The sequence below is a fragment of the Eriocheir sinensis genome, chromosome 1 (genome assembly GCF_024679095.1).
Source record: "Eriocheir sinensis breed Jianghai 21 chromosome 1, ASM2467909v1, whole genome shotgun sequence".
NCBI lineage: Eukaryota > Metazoa > Arthropoda > Malacostraca > Decapoda > Varunidae > Eriocheir > Eriocheir sinensis.
Genome location: NC_066509.1, coordinates 29,808,213 through 29,816,758, shown reverse-complemented (window position 1 = coordinate 29,816,758; position 8,546 = coordinate 29,808,213). Strand labels below are relative to the sequence as shown.

At 47.3% G+C, this 8,546-nt stretch overlaps 1 non-coding gene across 1 annotated transcript; it reads right to left on the bottom strand.

Moving 5' to 3' along the window:
- Nucleotides 1-3,227: 3,227 nt before the first annotated feature.
- Nucleotides 3,228-3,368, bottom strand: LOC126997619 (U4 spliceosomal RNA). Its single transcript, XR_007752222.1, has one exon. It is a non-coding gene; the product is annotated as a U4 spliceosomal RNA (small nuclear RNA).
- Between the last annotated feature and the right edge of the window lie 5,178 nt (nt 3,369-8,546).

Here is an 8,546-nt window from a genome sequence, read left to right as displayed (position 1 = left end):
CACGCCTGCCAATCTGACGGATCTCAGGTCCTTCATGGGATTGGTGAACCAGCTGGCAGAATTCTCTCCCGACATCACCGCCGCCGCCTTACCTCTTCGTCCCCTGATGAGCCCGAAAAGGACGTTCACGTGGACACCTGACCATGACCAGGCCTTCAAAAAGGTGAAGGAGACCCTGTCAAGTCCTCCGGTCCTTGCCACGTTCAACCCAGCTCTCCCCACCACCCTGCAGACAGACGCCTCGCGCCTGTACGGCGTAGGTTACGCCCTCCTGCAGGACCACGGAGGAGGAAAGTTCCGCCTGGTCCAGTGTGGCTCGCGATTCCTCACCGATACCGAGACTCGCTACGCCACAATCGAGCTGGAGCTACTGGCAGTGGTATGGGCCATGTCGATGTGCAAGTTTTACCTGATTGGCCTAAAACACTTCGACCTCATCACCGACCACAGGCCCCTGGTCCCGATCCTGAATAGCTACACGCTGGACGCCGTCGAGAATCCCCGCCTCCAGCGGCTGAAGGAGAAAATCTCGGCGTTCATCTTCACAGCGGTGTGGCGTGCGGGCAAGGACCTCTGCATCCCCGATGCCCTTTACCGCTTTCCCGTCAGCCGCCCGACGCCAGAAGACGAGATGCTCGGCACGAATGCCAGCCTCTCCGTCAGCAGCGGCGTCACTCTGCAGGCCGTAAACTCCCTCGCTCGCCCCCAGCTTTCGTCAGCTCCTGACGAGGATCTGGCACTCGAGGAGTTGCGGAAGGCGGCCCGCGACGACCCCTCCTACACCAAGCTCCTGGAGAAGGTACGGACCGGGTTTCCTCGCGACCGCTTTGACCTCCACAACGCCCTCCGCCCGTACTGGAAGTTCCGGGAGGACCTCTACGCAGATGGGGACCTCGTCTTGTATGGTGCTCGTGTGGTCGTCCCTGCAGCCCTTCGTCGCCGTGTCCTGTCATCGCGGGGCCGAAGCCACCAAGCGCCGCGCTCGTCAGGCCGTGTATTGGCCCGGCATAGACGCGGGCATCGTCAGCACTGTCCGCGCCTGTGAGCCGTGCCAGGTTATGCTACCTAGCCAGCAGCAGGAGCACTTGTTGTGCGACGACAACCCCACCAGGCCCTTCGAGTAAGCGTCGGCCGACTTCTTCACCGCGGCTGAGAAACACTTCCTAGTCGTCGTCGACCGACTCTCTGGCTGGCCTGTGGTGGTCACCTGCGGCTCCGACACGACGTCTGCCGCCACCATCCGCTACTTCCGGCGCCTCTTCCGTGATCTGGGTGTTCCTGTGCGTCTGCGGACGGATGGAGTCCCTCAGTTCACCAGCCGGGAGCTCGCGGAATTCCTGGAGCGTTGGGGGGTCCGCCACAACGTGTCATCGCCCAACTACCCACAGTCGAACGGACACGCCGAGGCTGCAGTGAAAGCAGTTAAACACCTCATCCTGAAGGTGGCCCCGTCCGGTAACATCGACTGTGAGGCGTTCGAAAAAGGCCTTCTGGAGCTGCGTAACACACCGAATTCCACGCGCCACTCCCCGGCCCAGGTCTTGTACGGCTGTCCTCTCCGTTCCTGTGTCCCTGCCCATGCCAAAGCCTTCGCGAAGGAGTGGCAGGCCAGAGCCGAGAGCTGTGACCGCCGCGCCGCTACCCGTGCCCGAGATGCCAAGGCCCGGTACGACGCCCATGCTCGCCCGCTTCAGCCGCTGAAGATAGGTGTTCTCGTGCGCATCCAGGACCCAACCACGCAGCGTTGGGACAAGGTGGGCACGGTAATGGGCGCCGGCCGGTCTAGGGCCTATCACGTCCGGATGCCGAGCGGCCGCATCTTGTGGAGGAACCGCCGTTTTCTTCCGCCGGTTCCGCCCCCTGCAGTCGACACCCCAGCCGCGGACGAGTCTCCTCCACGCCCGGACTCACCTCACCTCCCTGTGCCCCGTCGCTCGGAGCGGCTCAGAGCCAAGGCACCCGCTCAAGACTAGGACTATGAGCGTGAAGGGGGGAGGGAGATGTGGGTAATGTTAGTTCTGAATATAGGCACCTTGCCTGGGGCAACACTAATCCCGCGGTGTCAGCGGTTTTTACCGTTGTCGCCCCTCAGAGGCTGGCAGTGCCTCAGGGGCCAGTTCACCCCGTCTCTGTATCGTGTACGCACGTACTAGTTCTCTCTCTGTTACTTTCCACAGAGTATACGGACTTAAGTTTATTCAGTGTTTGTCTATCCAATGATTACAAGTGTCAACAAGTACCTGACCAACAGGATTGGATGGATGTAGTTGACGAGGATGATAGAGTGAAACAGAGAAGTGACGAAAGACCTATAGACCGTAAGAAGACGGACGGAAGAAAGGAAGTTGAGGGAAAAGGAAATAAAGGAGATGGAGTAGGAAGAGAAGAAGCGGAAGAGAGAAGGAAAGAAATAAAACTAGAGAGAAAGAAAAGAAAGAAAGCTTGCAAAACAGATGGAAGGAAGAAGGAAAGAAGTTGGAGGGGAAGGAAAAACATTCAACAAGAGAGGAAAGATGAAAAAAGGAAAATGAATAAGAGAGAGAAATGTGGATACAGCGTGGCAGATGGAGGGAAAGAAGGAAGTAAGAGGGAAAGATTTGAAGGGAAAAGCAGGTAGAGGGAGGGAGGGGGGAAGGGAAAGGGAAGGGAGGGAAAGAGTCGTCCTGAGTTCATTCAACCGAAGCATGGACCACCACCACTACAAACACTGCCGCCGCCACCACCGTATGCAGGAAGGGATAACACGTGGTGGTGGTCGAGAGAGAGAGAGAGAGAGAGAGAGAGAGAGAGAGAGAGAGAGAGAGAGAGAGAGAGAGAGAGAGAGAGAGAATTCTTTTGGTTACCGTCATTCATGTGTTTTTTTTTCCTTTTTCCCTCTCGTCCTTTGCCTCCCTAACAATATTTTCGTGTCAGTCTCCTATTCCTCCATTCGCTCTCCCCTTTCCGAGCGGTGCCACAGGGCCGGCGTGGTGCAGACTCCAGACGAAGATAAAAAGATAGGCGTCCCATGTCGTGCCACATCAGTCTGGCTACTCTGTAAGACACGGCTTGCGGCCCACCTGCCTGTGGTGGGTGTGGCTGGGCGGCGGTGCTGCTGCTCCCTATCCTTCATAACGCAACGGGGGCCACGGCTTGTCATTCTCGTGTGATGACAGATATTGCTGCATGGATTATAGACAGTACTTTGGTCTTTCAGCAATGTGTCAGATAATAGTCAGATTTTTTAGCCCAAAGCTGGGCTAACAAAAATTGCCTTGGCCGACTATATTTCAAGTCGCCCAGGCGGGGTATTGGGAAAAGTTTTCAACTAGCAATAATCGCACCTCGGATGAACCTCATTGGTTACGATACTGCCACTGCGCAAAGCTAACGTTTCTGATGTTGAGGCGACATTATATTCACCTCTGACTAACACCTGAGCAAGGTAAAATCGGAAATATGCAAAATTTTCTTTATTATTAAGTAAACATGCTTTATACGTACGTAATATGTTTTTGTAATTAGGTTTTCATATTAAAAACAGTTTTGAAAATAGAATAGATTTATAAATTATAATGATATAAGGCTTAAATTATGCACCTCCATAACACAAAAGGGACCCAGTTACGTTATTTTCATATCCTAACGATTAAGTTTGATTTCCTACATCATTTTCTTGCGTATAATAACCAACTCATGATACAGAAACGCACAAATAATTAACTTAGGCTATCGAGAACAATGGTAACTGAGACACACGAGCCGCCCCGACAAAGAGACCACCGGCGCCGCCTTGAAGGGGAGACTCAGGCAGACGCGCGGCTCCGGACCAAGGAAGGCAGGGGACAGGTATCGCCACTCCCTAAGACCGCTGTAGTAAAAATTATGGCATGAACTTTTTCTATTAGGCATTATGGATCCCTTTCCGACCTGCATGACACTACGGTCGGTATTCTCAGACGCTCCGGCCTCTCACATCAATTACTTCAAGAGACCGAAAAGGAGATTAATCGGGTTTTCATGACGGGTTCTTCACGTGCATGGTACAGAAGAAGGGTCAGACTACCACCAAGGTTATAAAACCGTCCCTGGAAATGCCAAATACGCTACGAAAGCATTGTTAAATGTGTGTGTTTGGGCGCCGCTGTGTTTAATATGACCCTACCTCTCTTCTATCCTCCTTGCTCTTCACCTTTCCCTCGGCCCAGAGATCCTCCGCCTCTTTTCATGGTTAATGCGAGGGTTTCTGATCGCTCTTGTGTTCCCGAGGCCTCGCGTGACAACCGTATATAAATTTCAGGTGATTCATTTAGGGTCTTTGATAGGTGGGAGAAGGGTGGGATAACGTATTTGTGACGCAGTGAACGTTTGATTGACTATAATATCTGTACCATATAAAACAGGCGGTGGTATTGATTGGGAGAAGGGTGGGGTAACGTATTTGAGGCACAGTAATAAACGTTTGATTGACAATAATATCTGTAGCGTATAAAACAGGCGTACTAGAGGTGGGTGGCATTGGTAGGAGTGGCTTTGACAGGTGGGAGAAGGGTGAGATAACGTAGGTATTTGTGACGCAGTGAACGTTTGATTGACTATAATATCCGTAACGTATAAAACGAGCGTACTAGAGGTGGGTGGCATTTATTTGAGGCTAAGAAATGCTATAATAGTTCCTTCCACGGGAGAGATAAATAAGAAAAAACATTAACACTGACGATAACGCTCAGAAGTGAAAAATAAATAACATTAATAAAAATACAATAGTAACAGCTATAATAAAACAAACAACAATAGAAATAACAATCCATAAAAATATATACATAGTCACTCTACGTAAACTCCATAGAAAAAAAAAGTAAAACTGGACAAACGAAAGACTAACGATCAAGAAAGAAAATAATGACGCCAAAAACATACAGCATGATCATAATAATGCGAAGAAAATGCAACTTAATCCACAATGATAATGCTCGCCAAGAAAAATTTCTCGCAGCATTAGTTACGTTACGAAGACGGCATTAGGCTAACCGATGATGCTGACGATGATGATGATGATGAAAACAAAAAAGAAGGAAATGAGGAGAAAAATGATAACGACTAAAACATGACAACACAGAAACAATACAGAAATTACACTAATACTAATACTCATAACACTGATAACACATAAACAAGAAGCAAGACAAATAAAGGGAAAAAATAACTAGTATACATGATAAAATAGAAATAATACAAAAATGATACTGATATAAATAACACTAAAACGTAACCACCACGATATATATAGAAAAAAAAAATACGCACAAACAGACGGACGAGGACACACACACACACACACACACACACACACACACAAAAGACAAGTAGATACAGACCGGCAGACAGACACAAAGGCAAAAAATAAAGAAAGACACACACACGAACCAGGAGAAACCCAGACAGACAGACAGACAGACAGACACGAAAAAAACAAATAGACACACACAGACACAGACAAAGGAATACAGGCTGAGACAAGAAGGTCACCATGACGCAATAGTCTCGAGATGGCTTCTCTCTCTCTCTCTCTCTCTCTCTCTCTCTCTCTCTCTCTCTCTCTCTCTCTCTCTCTCTCTCAGTGGAGGAGAGAGAAGCGTCAATAAGCCAGGTGGCAAAAAAATAATTGACACTGACCTAACGGGTTGAGAGAGAGAGATAGAGAGAGAGAGAGAGAGAGAGAGAGAGAGAGAGAGAAGCAAACGACTCGGAATTTGTTACCGCATTTTTGCTGTCTAGGTTTCCTTTTAGTAATAAAATAACAATAATAATAATAGTGATAATAATAATAATAATAATAATAATAATAATAATAATAATAATAATAATAATAATAATAATAATAATAATAATAATAATAACAATGATAATAGAAATGAAGAATAATAAGAACATGAACAAAAAAAACAAAAAAAAATTCATATTCGTTTCTCTCCTCTCTCTCTCTATCTCTCTCTCTCTCTCTCTCTCTCTCTCTCTCTCTCTCGCCGACTTACTCCCTCACTACAAACAATAACCGCCGTGGTGTACCGGGCCGGTGACGCGTAGTAACAACAAAGAATAACCAACACACAAGCAGTGATACATCTTCGTCTGTACCTGTCAATAACTATGTTCGGTACAGCGCCTGGCTTTCCTCGCCTCCTCCTCCTCCTTTTCTTGTTTGACCTCCACCTCCTTTTCTTCCTCATTGTATTTCCTGTATTTATTGTCTCTGCCCTTCTTTTCTTTTCTTCCTCCTCCTCTTTCTCCTTCTACTTCTAAATCGTGCCTATCTCCACCTACACATCCATTTCCACTTAGCTCCTCTCTGCCCTCTTCACTTCTTCCTTTCTCTTATCCCTTCCCTTCTTCTACATCCATCAAAAGTTTAATTACGACATTTTTTTTACAGCAAGGTAGGCAGCTCAAGGACAAATATCAACACAATAGCAAGACAAAATCTCGCTCGGCACTGCTCCAGCAGAAGAAAAGAGATTGAGACGCCAGAGGAGAGGTCAATAACCTCAGATGGAGAGGTGTCTTGATATTTTCTCCTCTTCAAAGGGTTCAGGTCGTAATTATAATTAACTCACTCACTCGCTTCCGAAGAAAATTAATCAATCCAACACATATATATATATATATATATATATATATATATATATATATATATATATATATATATATATATATATATATATATATATATATATATATATTTACAACAAAGGAGCCAGCTCATGGGCACAAAAAAAGAAAACAATAATAAAAAAAAAACCGCTACTCGCTGCTCCTAAAGTAAAACAAAAGAGGTGGCCGAAAGGAAGATCAAATACAGGAGGAGAGGTGTCCTGATACCCTCCTCTTGAAAGAGTTCAAGTCGTAGGCAGGAGGAAATACAGATGAAGGAAGATTGTTCCAGAGTTTACCAGCGTGAGGGATGAAAGAGGAAAATGCTGGTTAACTCTTGCATAAGGGGTTTGGACAGTATAGGGATGAGCATGAGTAGAAAGTCGAGTGCAGCGGGGCCGCGGAGGGGGGAGGCATGCAGTTAGCAAGTTCAGAAGAGCAGTCAGCGTGGAAATATCGATAGAAGATAGAAAGAGAGGCAACATTGCGGCGGAATTTAAGAGGTAGAAGACTATCAGTATGAGGAGGAGTGCTGATGAGACGAAGAGCCTTAGCCTCCACTCTGTCCAGAAGAGCTGTGTGAGTGGAGCCCCCCCACACATGAGATGCATACTCCATACGAGGGCGGACAAGGCCCCTGTATATGGACAGCAACTGTGCAGGGGAGAAGAACTGGCGGAGACGGTACAGAACGCCCAGCCTCGAGGGAGCTGATTTAGTAAGAGATGAGATATGAAGTTTCCAGTTGAGATTTTGAGTTAAGGACAGACCGAGGATGTTTAGTGTTGAGGAAGGTGATAGGTGGGTGTTGTCAAAGAATAGGGGATAGTTGTTTGGAAGATTGTGTCGAGTGGATAGGTGGAGAAACTGTGTTTTTGAGGCGTTGAAGGACACCAGGTTCTTCTTGTCCCAATCGGAAATAATAGTAAGGTCTGAGGCTAAGCGTTCTGCAGCCTCCAGCCTTGAGTCGTTAAGTTCCTGAAGGGTGGGTCTTCTATTAAAAGAAGTTGAGTAATGCAGAGTGGAATCATCGGCGTAGGAATGGATAGGACAGTTCGTTTTGGAAAGAAGATCATCAATGAACAACAGAAAAGAGGGGAGATAGGACAGAACCCTGTGGGACACCACTGTTAATAGATTTAGGGGAAGAACAGTGACCGTCTACCACGGCAGAAATAGAACGGTCAGAAAGGAAACTGGAGATAAAGGTACAGAGAGAAGGATAGAAACCGTAGGAGGGTAGTTTAGAAAGCAAAGATTTGTGCCAGACCCTATCAAAAGCTTTTGATATGTCCAGCGCAATAGCAAAAGTTTCACCGAAACGGCTAAGAGAGGATGATCAAGAGTCAGTTAAGGTTAGGAGATCACCAGTAGAACGCCCCTCGGAACCCATACTGGCGATCAGATAGAAGGTCAGAAGTGGAAAGGTGCTTTTGAATCTTCCGGTTAAGGATTGATTCAAAAGCTTTAGATAGACAAGAAAGTAAAGCTATAGGACGGTAGTTTGAGGGATTGGAGCGGTCACCCTTCTTAGGCACAGGCTGTATGAAGGCATACTTCCAGCAAGAAGGAAAGGTAGATGTTGACAGGCAGAGGCGAAAGAGTTTGACCAGGCAGGGTGACAGCACGGAGGCACAGTTTTTAAAGACAATAGGAGGCACTCCATCAGGTCCATAAGCCTTCTGAGGATTGAGGCCAGAGAGGGCATAGAAAACATCATTTTGAAGAATCTTTATAACAGGCATAAAGGAGTCAGAGGGGGGATGAGTAGGAGGAATATGCCCAGAATCGTCCAGAGTGGAGTTTTAGAAAAAGTTTGAGAGAAGAGTTCAGCCTTAGAGATAGATGAGACGGCAGTGTTGCCGTCAGGACTGAGGAGTGGAGGGAAAGATGAAGAAGTGAAGTTGGAGGAGATG